Here is a 13465-nt window from a genome sequence, read left to right on the forward strand (position 1 = left end):
GGGTATTTGCTGAGGGGTTACTACCTCCTTCTAAAGTAATGTTATTACCGCTGTGCAAGAGAGATGCCGCTCTACAATGTCTAATGCTGTCACTTTCGCATCCTCAATAATATTACTTGAAGAGGTCACAGTGGGTTGTCGGAAGGGACTCTAAACACTTGGAGCTTTTATTATCGTATCTAGTCGAACGTGTGTTTTAGTGAGTGAAGAAAATTTGATGAAACCGTCTAGGGAAATCTAGGGACTTTAATTTCAGAGGACAATGGTTTATTGTGCCTCTGTTAAAGTTTAACAATGCCATCCGTCTTCATCGTTGCTGTTGTTTCGGGATATCTGAAATCTATTAATTTACACGAAATAATAATAGCATTACCGTGCCTAAACGTGGTACTATTAAATATGTATTGATCTTGAGACATTTTTTTTAAATATTTACTAATGAAAATAAAACACTAAATATTTTTCCTATGATAAAATTTATAATTTGGATCTGTTAACTCCAATGCTGTCACTGAAGAAACAGGATGTAATTTTCAGCATGATTAGTAACATAACCTTTTTCTGGATTAAGTCTTAGAAGGAGCTATATTTGTTTTTAGTCGGTGGAAGTCCGACATATCTCCATGCCGTGCGCTCGACGTGGGTTAGATTCAGCGTTTCATCTCAGATAAAAAATGAAATACGCGCTGAATACGAGCCGTTTATAACGTTTTTTTTATGGTGATCACTGGTGGATTCGTTCGTCCACCATTGGACATAGAAACATGATAAGATACAGAAATATGATAAGATACAATTTATAGATTAGTTTAACATATAATATATGATACAATATATACTCCAATGAAAGGGTTATCATTATCACTTTTCCGCTGGTCTTAGCGATACACAGACAATAGAGTAACTTGACAGCTGTCAACATAACCTTGGGATAACGATTCTTGTGTCAACAGTAACACCGTCAGGCATCGATGTAGGATTTCCTTCATGTATGTAATCGGACGAGGGAACTATGTCTGCTAAATGAATTTATTTCTTCAAACCGTTTATAGAACTGTGAAGATGTAGTTATAATTCGTCCATGACGTCCTGTTTGTCTAGTAACGTCATAGGAATGAAAAAATAATAATTCATTGGTGTAAGTACTTTATTAGTAAAATATGTATCTAATTTGTTTCGTTAATCTAGCTAGTCATTAGGAAGGAAGTTTGACGTCCCTGTTGCGAAAAACCTGACGAAGAGAGAAAAATCTTGATAAGCGCTACGCCATACCCATAAAACCTTAAATGAAAACTAAAATCATGCAAGACGCCTTGCTGCTAGAACAACCAAAATGCCTAGGCCAAACTTCAGAAAAACTCAAGAAGAAAAAATCTCCTAACCTAACCGAAGACAACTTGTGAAATAACTCTGCCCGTTCAAAAAGGACAGCTGTATACGTCTTACGCAGTACTCAATTAATAAAAGTAATGTAAGTGATCATCACAAGCGGCGCCGGGCGACAGTTTCATGTGACGAGCAGTGCTGCTAACACTACCAACGGACTTACGTAGCCAACATTAAGTCAACCTCCGAGTTATTTCGCAAATTTTTCCTTGTTCTCCCCTGTCACTTTAACACCTTAATAGGGTTGTGCGAATAAATTTGACGACGAATAACGACTTTTCTCGTTTTTTTTCGTTTAGCTTGCTAACAGCCGTATTTAAGAATTGTAAGGAAAATATTGCCATTAAGTGGTATGTTGTCTTTGTTATTGCAAACTCAAATATGTGGCACTGATTAAAGTCTTTAATGATTTGAATCCTTGTAATTTAATAATCACCTTTTCTCGTATGCCGTTCTTTTCTTTTCAGCGAATTAAATCGTTTTCATAAAATAACTAATTTCAGTCATTCATCCATCTCAGAGTAGCATAGAAATACGGTTTCATTTTTACCTTTTTTATCAATCATAGGTATAAGAAGACAAATGATAATTGCATGATCATTTTAATATTTTTTGAAGCTTCGATCTCTGAACCACCCTGTATGCCCCTGTTTACTGTCAACCCTATCAACGTGTCTATGTGCATCTATTTAAGGCATTTCTCTATAGATAAACTTTCCTATAGAATAGTTCGATCCCCTTTTAAGTATTAAGGCTATGAATACAGTGTCATGTTCCTAACTTTCTAAAGAAAACTATTGAGTTTACGTTAAAAAGTCAGCTCGCCGAAAGCAAAATGTTTATTCCTTTTCTTAAATATTGATGTTTTAAGCTTCAAGAAAGCATCATGAGGAAATATTTGTGACTAGCTGTTGTCCGCGACTTCGTCCGCGTGGTTAGAAGATATAAGTTATGATTTATATCTGCCCTGTTTTTTTCCACATTTTTCATTGTATCTCCGCTCCTATTACTTGCAGCGTGATGCTATATAGCCTAAAACCTCCCTCGATGAATGGTCTATTCAACACACAAATATTTTTTCAATTTGAACCAGTAGTTCCTGAGATTTGTGCGTCCAAACAAACAAACTCGTCAGCTTTATATATTAGTATAGATATAGATTAATTAATTATAGATTAAATTCAAAAATAACAAATTATATTATGATCTTTTAAAAAATTCTCATGAAAACTATATTTAAGGTCCACTAAAAAGGGATAGTTTAAATTTTTTTACAAAAAACAATTATACAAAAGGAAAAATTTTCGTAGTAGCGGAGTGCCGAAACCCGGGATTGAACCGGGGACCTTTAGATCTTCAGTCTAACGCTCTCCCAACTGAGCTATTTCGGCGTTGTGTGCAATGGCGAAATACTGTATCCCTAAACACGTAATGAAAGACAATATCTTTTATATCAGTAGCAGCTTATTTAGGTATTAACATATATTTTGAACTAGCTGTTGCCCGCGACTTCGTCCCCGTGGGTAGAAGTATAAGTTATGATTTATACCTGCCCTGTTTTTTTCACATTTTCCATTGTATCTTCGCTCCTATTAGTCGCAGTGTGATGGTTTATAGCCTAAAACCTTCCTCGATGAATGGTCTATTCAATACAAAAATACTTTTTCAATTTGGACCAGTAGTTCCTGAGATTAGCGCGTTCAAACAAACAAACAAACAAACAATCAAACAAACTCTTCAGCTTTATATATTAGTATAGATAATATTTATCCCTGTGAAGGGATAGATTAAGATTGAGTGTTGAACCTTCGCGGTGGGACTTTACAGACTTATTACGATCACTGTAGGAGCGAGACACACCTTATACTGGCTATAGGCACCTCCCCCCAAGAGCAACCATACACCCGAAATAGTTTTTTTATTATTTTTACACTATATTTATACACAAATATTTATACTTTCTTTTTGTAAGTGTTGTACAAGGCACAGTTAACATACCCTATGTATTAAAATATATATGTTGTTAAAATACCCTATGTATTTGGCAAAAGAAAAACAGTTTAGTTCGGACAGAAAGATTTCCAAAAAATCTTTTGTGACGTCACTTGCCTGTACGCTTTTTACTAGCAAGTGTTGTTTTCAGCCCAAACAACGCCCAAATTCAAGTGCTCTTTATTTTCCTTACTTTTTAATAATGTGATTAAATGAAAAATACGTTTTCAATATTATTTTTGGAAATATCTGACGGATTAAGCAGATTTATATAATAATAATTAGACTTAAAAAAAACTTCATGCAAATCGATTTACCCCTTTAGAAGCTACGGTCAGAATACAACCTCTTTCTGCGTCCGTGGTCAAAAAGGAGAGAAACATTTTGCTAAAAAGTTTTTTTTTTCAATTTGTTTCAGGTAAGAATCGAAAATCAATAAATGCAGGAGTTTCCGTAGCTGTAAGTATTTTTCCATACACAAAGACTCAACAATTAACTTTAGGTCAATGATTGCCACTTACAAAACGTACTTCCAAGGATCCTACAAAAACAAGCTGTAAATTGAGAAAATCCTTTCATCTAACCATGTCAAGAACTCATTACACACATGTTACTCGAGTTCATAAAAAATCTTAAAACGAAACCTTAAGTAAAGGGAAAGGGCCATAAGTAAATGAGGGCGAGGGAAATGCGAGGGCGACCTTCAGGGCTGAGGGTTTGAAGGGCCCTCCCTACGAAGGGTCTGATTCCTGACGGTTCGTTACATGCTCCAATTTGTATTGGCGGTAATGACCCGAATGGTTCTGTGAACTAAATTTTCGTTTCTAATATTTTAGCTGGGAAAGAACTTTACTGGTTATTTTAGTACGTAATACAGTAACAGATCAGGTAAGGTGAGTAAGAGGATCTTATTAAATGCGCTTTATAAGAAAATAATCTAGTTTTTTAGGGTTTCGCGTCCAAAGTATGAAAACGTACCTCAATAAAAAGGCTTTGCTGTCTATCTGTCTATCACCCGACTCTAACTCTATTTCAGTGGCCGCAATAACAACAAATAATAATATTAAAATTAAGGTAAAGAAGCTATAGTGAAATAGTAAATTATATGGTAGCATTTTTCTTTTGAAAATTCGTTTTTGATTACTGAGAGTTTCGTGGCTAACTATATGCATAGAAACTTCAATTTCCCGTGTCTGACTCCTACTTGACCGAAAGTTTATAGTTTTGTATGCGACAATAGTCAAATAGTGTATATGTTTTTATGTATTAAAATCGCCTTTAACTCTCTCCAGTAAGGTCGATTTTCCTTTTGAGCAATTGACGTCTTCGTGATTGGCTGGCTTGATCCCCAAATAGGACAAGCGTATCCTCAAAGTGTCGTATATATATGAGAGTAGCTGTTCCTTGTTTGAGTGGAATCGAGTATTTGTAACACCTCTCACGACGCAATGATTAAGTTAAGGACTCGTCTGTTGCGAGGGTTGTTAAAATAGAAGATTCACTGTTGGCCTGTGAATGAATGGAGTGAATAGAAAGGGCCATGGATAGAGCCTTTTTAACATGTAGCTAAAAAGGCTGAAATAATGACAAATTTAATACCAAGGGTCCAGCAATGTCCTAAATCTTTGGAACAAGGGATTGCGTCGATGCCCCTTTTACCATGTGTATATGTATATTACATACATGTCCCAGAAATCAAGGCGAATTGAAAATAAGTGAGAATAAAATTTAAAACATATTTGTAGAAAAAAAAACTGATACCACGTGATCTTTCAAGACTGATGAAATAAGGACAAAGGCCATTATACTATTTAAACTATTATATTAGATACGCAAATAAATCCAACCATATGATAGAGCACAGACGATGACAGACGATTTTTGGGACGTAAGGTTTTTGGATGCATAATCCGACAAGTAGACTTATTTTTTTTCATTTTCTAAAGACTGTTACGACCTAGTCTACCACTGGTGTCGACTGTCGGGACACCCTACACATCATGTATATATTTATTGTTTGTAATCTCAATGGAAGTACTCGAAGCTGTAATCCCGTGAAAGCCTTGCATTACATTATTGTAATGCTTAGTCCCGATAATGCTTAACGCTTTTATCCACTTAAGTCGTGACGTCATCGCCGCTTACCTCTTCAGACACACTGATTTACAAGATTTTAAAGTAGATAAATAAAACGTCTGATGAATGGAGACCGGAATACATATTTCCAGTAGTAAAGTAAATGTTGTCAATGGTTGTAGGTATTCTAAAATATCGCGTATCAAGGATCGTGTCTTCTAAAGCTACGCACGACGGTCGTAGTCCTTGAAAAGAGACGTAGCACACAGCGTAGAACGGCGTAGAGCGGCGTAGGCCCTCAAAACCAGAAAGCTACGATAATATTCCACGTTCATTCATTTGATACATGATCAGGAATAATAAGAAGTTGTGTTGAATTACAATTTAAGTAGATACATTGTTTTTTTTTTTACGAAATCGTAAAAAAATAAGCAGGAATGATTTACTTTTTTCCATCTAGACAAATAGGTCCTGAGTCTATTACTTTAACGTGCCTGTCTGGAACAACATTTGTAAAACAAAACAACATTACATCATACATCCCTTACTCTCTGAACAATTTTTTGAATTCTATCTCTCTTTGTTTCCAGTTTTATTCAGTACTGTTAAGTGTCTACGTTAATGTCCACCAGTAGTCCTGCCCGCGTACTATGTACTCTAAAAGTAAGAATGTCGCTTTTGTAGAAGCGAGATGCCGCTATCTGCCTGTGTCTCACTGTCTCTCTTCCACAATGTCAATTGCTTTAGTTTAGAATATCGTAGTACTGGCACTGATTAATGTGTCGCTAGATACCGCTAATTAGTACCATTTCTAACTTTCGCGATTGCTCATGTACATTGTAGCTACTGTTTTGCAAACTGTTTCATAAAAGTTTGAAATGATTGATAATGTGAATAATTTAGCTTTAAAATGTATGTTGAACACTAAGTACAATTGTAAATAATTACACGACGCTTATTATTAACACAGTCCAATTTTTCAAAAGAAAACCTTTTTCAACATCCACTTTTTGACACCAAAGAAGCCTTTTTTGAAATGCTAAAAATACGCCATTTCACTCAATATAAAAACAGACCTATTAACATTTGATCAAATGGAACAAAATCTGGGGATTTTACAAAATGTAAGATCTAAACAAAACATTTATCTCAAAAATATTCCACATAACGAACCGGAGTCAAGAGCTTTGGTGGCAACCACGGAAGACGGCCTTATCTTCAGTATTTGCATATCCCCGGAGCTTTGCCGGTCAAACAGCATAATGTATCGTATTCGCAACTGTCACAATGTATATTAAACTGTGATTCCGGGCAAAACAGACAAATCTGTGGGGAAAGTAGACGAAAATGGAGGTGGCTTTAAAAGTTGGAATAGGAAATTGCTTTGGCAGAATTCAATTGTTCGAATCGTTGTGCAGACAAGTCATATTCTCCGAATGTTAACGCTTAAGAATCTCCCGTATTGAACGGAAAAGAAACGTCACGTGACGAAATGAAATGCAAATTTAAAGTTTTTTATTTGAATTCGATGTAACATTATCGACAATGGATTATATTGACTTCATCAGAATCTGCGAAGGAAAGTATTAGACCGAAATCGTCTGTATCATTTTAAAATATTATAACTTATAAATAACATAACCACAGTGGCTTTTGGAAACAATAACTTTATCATTATTTATTTTAATCCACTTACAAACATCACACAAAGCCTTTCCGTTTACCTGCGCTTCGAACTTCTAAAGGTCCATAAAATACAAGTAAACACTTTAAACCTCTTAAAATTTTAAGAAACTACATTCTCCTTGGTATTTTATCGTGATGAAAACTTGCACTTTAAGAATGGAGCTTAAACTCAGTCGCCGTGCCTTGCGGCGGGTCTGGCGGGACCTATGAAATATAATGGTGGTTCTGAGACGGGAACATAGACGTAGTGCCTTTAAAATCCCTCGTATAAAGTGTTTATTTCTTGATGCGATATAAAGTTTGGCTGGAAATTCGAAACGTTCCATTTTTCGTTCTGATTTCGTTAGTAAAGGATTTTCTACCGTTAAGAATGCTTTATGAAAGCAAAAGCCACTGTTTGGACTCTTGGTTTATTGCAGGTATATTTTCTCCTTGAAATATACCATCGTATTTTATATGCTCTTGGTAAATTGGGAATGAAAAAAATGAAAGGGATTATAGCCGAGGGTATTGATGCATTAGCTTCAATACTTGCTTTCAGTCTGCGGATGTCCGACCAGGTATTTTTTTTGCGTGGTCCCTTGATATTTGCACTGAGTTTATTCATTTTTTCACTCTCTAAACAGAGAGTTTAGTGAAATAGATATAAAGGCTTTTAGTCTCCTTTTTGCCTTTTTGAAATAGATGCATGCAGCCTAAGCGCTGGCTTTGACTGGTTCATCGGACATTTCCCGACAGAATTTTGCAGCATTGCTATTGAAATTCTGAGGTAAAGGCAAGAGAAGATTACTGTCCAAAATTGCGTGTTCAAAATCTAAATTGAAATATCCTGCATAATTTTCTCCTTAGCCAGCTCAGCCACAGCTCAAATTAATACTGAGTAAAACCTTCGCAGCGAAATCTTCAGATTCACTCATTGTATTATCGCAGACAAACTTTCTACATGCAAATAAATGTTATAGATAACTTAGTTATATAATTTACCAGACGTTGATTACTTCGTGGCTTGCAACTCTGAATTTACCTTCATAATGTAGGTTCGAAGTATTTAGTGGTGGGGAAATTACTTAAGTTTCTGACGGAGATGCGTTGGCTTCTAATATCGGGCTTATGTCAATACTAAATACCTGTTCAGTCGTGTAATGTTAATGGCCTGTTTAGGTAAGTAGTCGGTGTCTTGCATAACAAGGTGGGTTAAGTAGTTCGGTGTTTGGTGATTAATGTCAATTCATGGTAGTGATAGGATATATGACCTTTGGACTGACAAGCCAAGCAGTTAGTGGCACTGACTACTATACTGGAGATTGTCAGTTCCATACTGACCCAGAACAAAAGTTTGCCTGATGAGCACTAAAATCCTGAAGTGGCGGGTTTGTTATCAACCTAGGACAAACGTTTGTCTGGTGAGATCATTTGGTATGTATCTGGCTGTAATTTATGTCTAATATTTAGCAAGTTTACCATTGTTTAGTACTCATTATATAAGCCTTACTTAGTTTGAAACCAGATGGCGCTGAAAGAAGTTGATGAATATTATCATTATGTTAGGATATTTAGATTTATCCCTTCATCGAAAAATATTAACAACGCTTTCTCAAGTAGCACCTCTTGAGATAGACTATTCTCTTAATTATATAGTAACATATTACTCTCTTGACTATAACCTGGATTCTCATATCACATATTCCTTTGAGATACACTTACAAGTGTCCTCTTCATAAAGTCTCAGATTCATGTGTAATTGACATTGTTAGAGAGAAACGTGACGGTTTACTTCTAAATGAATTTGTTCATATAAATGATTATCTATGTGAGATACTGTTTCATATTAGTATCAAAAGATTTGGGATTTCATTAACGTGTTGTGCGTGAGATATTTTATATCCTACTAATATAACAAACGCGTAAGTTTGTATGTATGTTCCTCTTTCACGCAAAAACCGCTGAATGGATTTATACGAAATTAGGTACAGATATAGTTTATAATCTAGATTGAAACATGAGATAGATTTTACGTTCCAGTGGGATCATTTTGGCAGGCGAGCCCGCGGGCAACAGCTAGTAATTCATACTTTTTAAAGCCGGACTTCAGACTTGGTTCAGTTCAAATTAATGTTCCAACAGCTGACAACATGGCAACAGATCGAACTTGATTATTTGTTTGACCAAAAACTCTTATCAACATTTATTCACAAAATGTCTAATAACTCGTTACGAATCCCTTGTCCAACGTAGAATAGAAGTCTACGTTGTGGCGTAACCAAAAACCAAAAAATGTACTCAAAAGGACTTAAAGAGAAGACTGTATAAAACCAGATAGGTACATGATCGATTCTCTTAGCAAGTAAAAATATATCCCTCGCAACTCAACCGTGGCAATAACTGCATAAAATATGCTTTAACATCGTTGAGTAACAGAGGCTCAAAATCGATACTATAACAAGAAAATACATGATTCAAGCTACCCATTGTTTCCAATAGCCCTTGTCTAACAATCTACATTACCCAATTAATATCCAACCGATACCGCAGAACATTTCGTGATTGTTACTTTATCTTACTGAACAATGCTTGAGAAACTCTGAAACTTCCAATAAATACAATGGCTCTTTAAACAATTACCAAATTCAATTAGCATTCTAAAGACTCTTCAGACCTATTCGTTCGTTTAATCTTGGATAATTCGTCGTTACTGAGGACTGATGCCACTGGTGTAATTGAACACGATCAGTTGAAAACTAATCTTAGTTCTTGCGTGTTATGCTAAGTTATTTAAATTGTTTTTGGCTTGTACACATATGACATGCCCAGTCTAATTAATCTGTGCTAAATCGCACTTTTGCTAGCACAGTTGCTGTTATGAATTCGCTTTTGTGTTGTCTACATGAAAGACAGCCGTGGTTTTTTAATCGCTTAAAAATTATTAGGACGTCAATGAGCCTTGTACGATATATGAAGGTACGTTTACTATGAAATCAGTGCAATCAATATTATTTATCACTACGCTTACTAAATAAAAATATTTTAGCATTGACAGAGACCATACCAGTTACAAGAAAAATCCAATTCATCAAAAAAATCTGTCCCGATAACTAAGTTCCGACAAACGGGGTTAAACAATCAGTGAAATTGCCCCAGAAATTTGATTGAATGGGAACAAAACTTTTTCGTTTACTCGAAAACTTTTTAGAACAAACGTATTGAAATATGAGTTTATTTCGTATTCTGAAAGTCAAATAAGTGAGAGAACGGATTATAAGGGAACTTTACGGCCCCGAGCAACGTGCAAACATTTTTTGAATGAAATTAGGATTTATTATGTGCGTACGATTTGGTTCGGAGTACGTTTGTTCGAGATTTTCTTTGAAAGAAATATGTGGGTAGTGCCGGTGAGTTTGTTAAAGATACATTCAGCATTTTGTGTGTGTTTAGTACTGGGTTGAAGGAGTTTCTTGCCGTTTCGTCTTAATAGGAATGATATTTTGGAACAGTCCTGCAGCCTAGAAAAAGTTGAAGTGAAAACTTTTTGATTTGATTATTTATTTTATTATGTCCGTAAAGGGTATTTTTCAAAATTTTTTTGCGTTATAGATAGTTTTTGAGAAACGTCGAATTCAATTTCAAATTGCCACGGAATTTGGCAGCTTTCAGTGATAAAGTGCACAGTCAAATTTTGGCACCTTTGGGTGATGGTGAAAATCCATATCAATTGTAGGGTTTCTATATAGTGTGCGTGTTAGGACCTTCTTCCTTTGTTTCCTTTGACAAATGCGTCGAACATTTTATGTCCCAAGGTTTTTTCATTGAGGGAAGGTAAATTACATAGATAAGCCCGCAGTCCTATACAATTTCTAGTCTTTAGCCTAGGTTCTATGATTGCTAGACTGGACTAAATTACATGGAATTAAGTTGTTTTAATTTCAGGTTATAATACAAGTGAAATGTTTGTTTTATTTTTCGAGGAAGTTTAATAAATACAGGCATTAAAAAACTCCTTATTTTAAAATAAAAACATTTGCTTTGTAAGAAGGATATGTCTTCCGATATTTGTTGGGATAACATGTAGTTACAGGATTTTTCACAAATATTGTGACTGCAAGAAAATCTGACAGAATTTTTGTCCATGGTAAAAATGAATACCAGCTCTGAGTTTATAACCTTTTACGTGATATCTAAAGTTTATCAAAAACACCCACTTGTGACGTATCAGGCACAAACACTGTTTAATTTTACCCGCCCCACAACCTATAAAGCTTAAACATCGTACTAAATTACGTGAAACGAAATGCTACTCGCACCCAACAGCAATTTGTTAACCAAAGCATTCCGGTTAACAGTTCCCTCTCCCTAAAAGTGTAAGTTTCTCATTCAAACAGCCATTTTGATTCATTTTCTCCGTTGAAATTCAACTGTTACTAACTTTTGCTAGTATCCCGAACAAACCATGCAACTGTGTCGTAGGAAACAAACTCAACACCCTACCACGATCCTATAGTAAAGGAGGTTGGAGTTTTAGAAAAGAGATGCCGCTTTATGCCACGTAATGTTCTATCACGCTTCCACGTCTGTTCATCTTTTACTTTCAGTTGTTCTGGTAGGTCTTCCAAAACTTTCTTAATTAGAATATTTAAATTATGCTCAACATTCTTAATGACGTCATCATTAACTGGTTTTAAAGGGATTAGTTGTAGTTTGTCGGGAGTGTTCCTCGGGGGAACGAATTTACCATCTTAAGCTTTTGAGCATTATATTTTCTTCTTTGTGATGTTGTGATTAAAGCCGTGGAGTTTATCTTCTGCTCTCTTTACTTCTAAAAAAGAGATTGAAATTATAGATGAAATGTTGTTATAGTTTAATGTGTAATATTATGTATGTGTAGTAGTTATAAGTGTGTAATGTTTGATGATGAACTGATTCTTATTTTGAACGTAACTTTATGGTGCTTGCATGTCCTTACTATTAATGACAGAGAGTATCTGTTTCTATCAGATATACCTATACCTGCAAAAATTGACACCTTGATGTTGGATACACTCTTTTTTATTTTGCATCATTCAGAACCGTCCGTCATCAAAACTTAAGTTATGATTATTTTATGGTATCAGTATGAAGTGAGTTTAATTGCATGGGATAAACATTATACGTTAAATGACACAAAAGGCAAACTACTTAGCCGTTGTGCCACCAAAACATTAATAAAATCGCAGACAGAACGCTAATCTTTTAGCGGTGACATCAATAGCTTTGATAACATAATATATTGGACACTCGCATGTCTTAGTGAAGTGAATTTAAAGAGTCCAATGTTGCGAGATAGCGAAAGATTGCTATTTCGTAGCATCAGGCGCTCTGCAAATGTTCAAAGAACATGCTACGGGTTAGAAATATTGTCTGGAGTTTAAAATATATTAAAAGTTGGAATATATTTTTCTACTCTGGAGAATGCTGGCTGGGTTTGTGGGTTGGCGAAGATATAGTTTCTTAATAGTTTTTGCAGTTGCGATGTTATCTTTGTGCCAGCTAGGGGCTTCCGTTTTCTGAATTGTTTTAATAAAGCCCTGCTTTTTAGGTCCAATTCAATTCTCTGCATCAATCGTCGCTTGTACGTCGTCCAAGTCATTTTAGCAGCTCAAGTTATCCCTGCAATATTTCTGTAGAGCCCTAATAGACGGAAAGTGTTACTTACGTTTTTATAATAGTATGTTATTTAAGGAGATAAATAATGATGTGATACCTATCCATCAAATTCAAAGTCCATCATATCTGCCTACTCTTTTTACAAACGGAAAATACTTCTGAAAACACAATTATAATAAAATTATCCTCGTTAATTATTACTTTTTACTTGGAACCAGTGACTCGGAAGGAAAACTTGACATTCCTTCATAAATCCTCAGATAAAACTCGCGACAGTAACAAACTTTGTCAAATAAATTACGTTTTTTAATTTATTTTAATGTTCCTGGCCTTAATTTTGTAGGTTCTCGAATTATACGAAACTTTACGTATTAAAGTGTAACTTTTGGACCTAGGTAATAACAAAACCTGGGCAGGACGTCGGAAGTACCACTTTAGCGATGAAATCGTCTTTATTGCCTGGCATTAAAGTCTATTTTCGTAAAATGTTGTTACGCCCAACACTTTTACCTCTTTGTAGCAAATGTAGGGATTTAGAATTTTGAAAGTGTTAAAAGTTTTAATGCCTATCCTTATCGACATTTTGCGTCAACGAGTAAATGTGCTTGTTTACTGACGAACTTTATAAAATTTAAAGTTTTTGAGATATACCTAAGTTACGTTTAGGTGCCTAGAGAATACTTATAAA

At 35.2% G+C, this 13465-nt stretch overlaps 1 protein-coding gene and 1 non-coding gene across 3 annotated transcripts in view; one reads left to right on the plus strand and one right to left on the minus strand.

The window, feature by feature from the left end:
- The window catches only part of LOC113499674 (beta-1,4-N-acetylgalactosaminyltransferase bre-4-like), a 205458-nt gene that overhangs the window by 84661 nt on the left and 107332 nt on the right, over positions 1–13465 (plus strand). The gene's annotated exons all lie outside the window — the stretch shown is intronic.
- On the minus strand, positions 2705–2777 carry Trnaf-gaa. Its single transcript has one exon. It is a non-coding gene; the product is annotated as a tRNA-Phe (tRNA).

The sequence above is a fragment of the Trichoplusia ni genome, chromosome 1 (genome assembly GCF_003590095.1).
Source record: "Trichoplusia ni isolate ovarian cell line Hi5 chromosome 1, tn1, whole genome shotgun sequence".
Classification (NCBI taxonomy): Eukaryota; Metazoa; Arthropoda; class Insecta; order Lepidoptera; family Noctuidae; genus Trichoplusia; species Trichoplusia ni.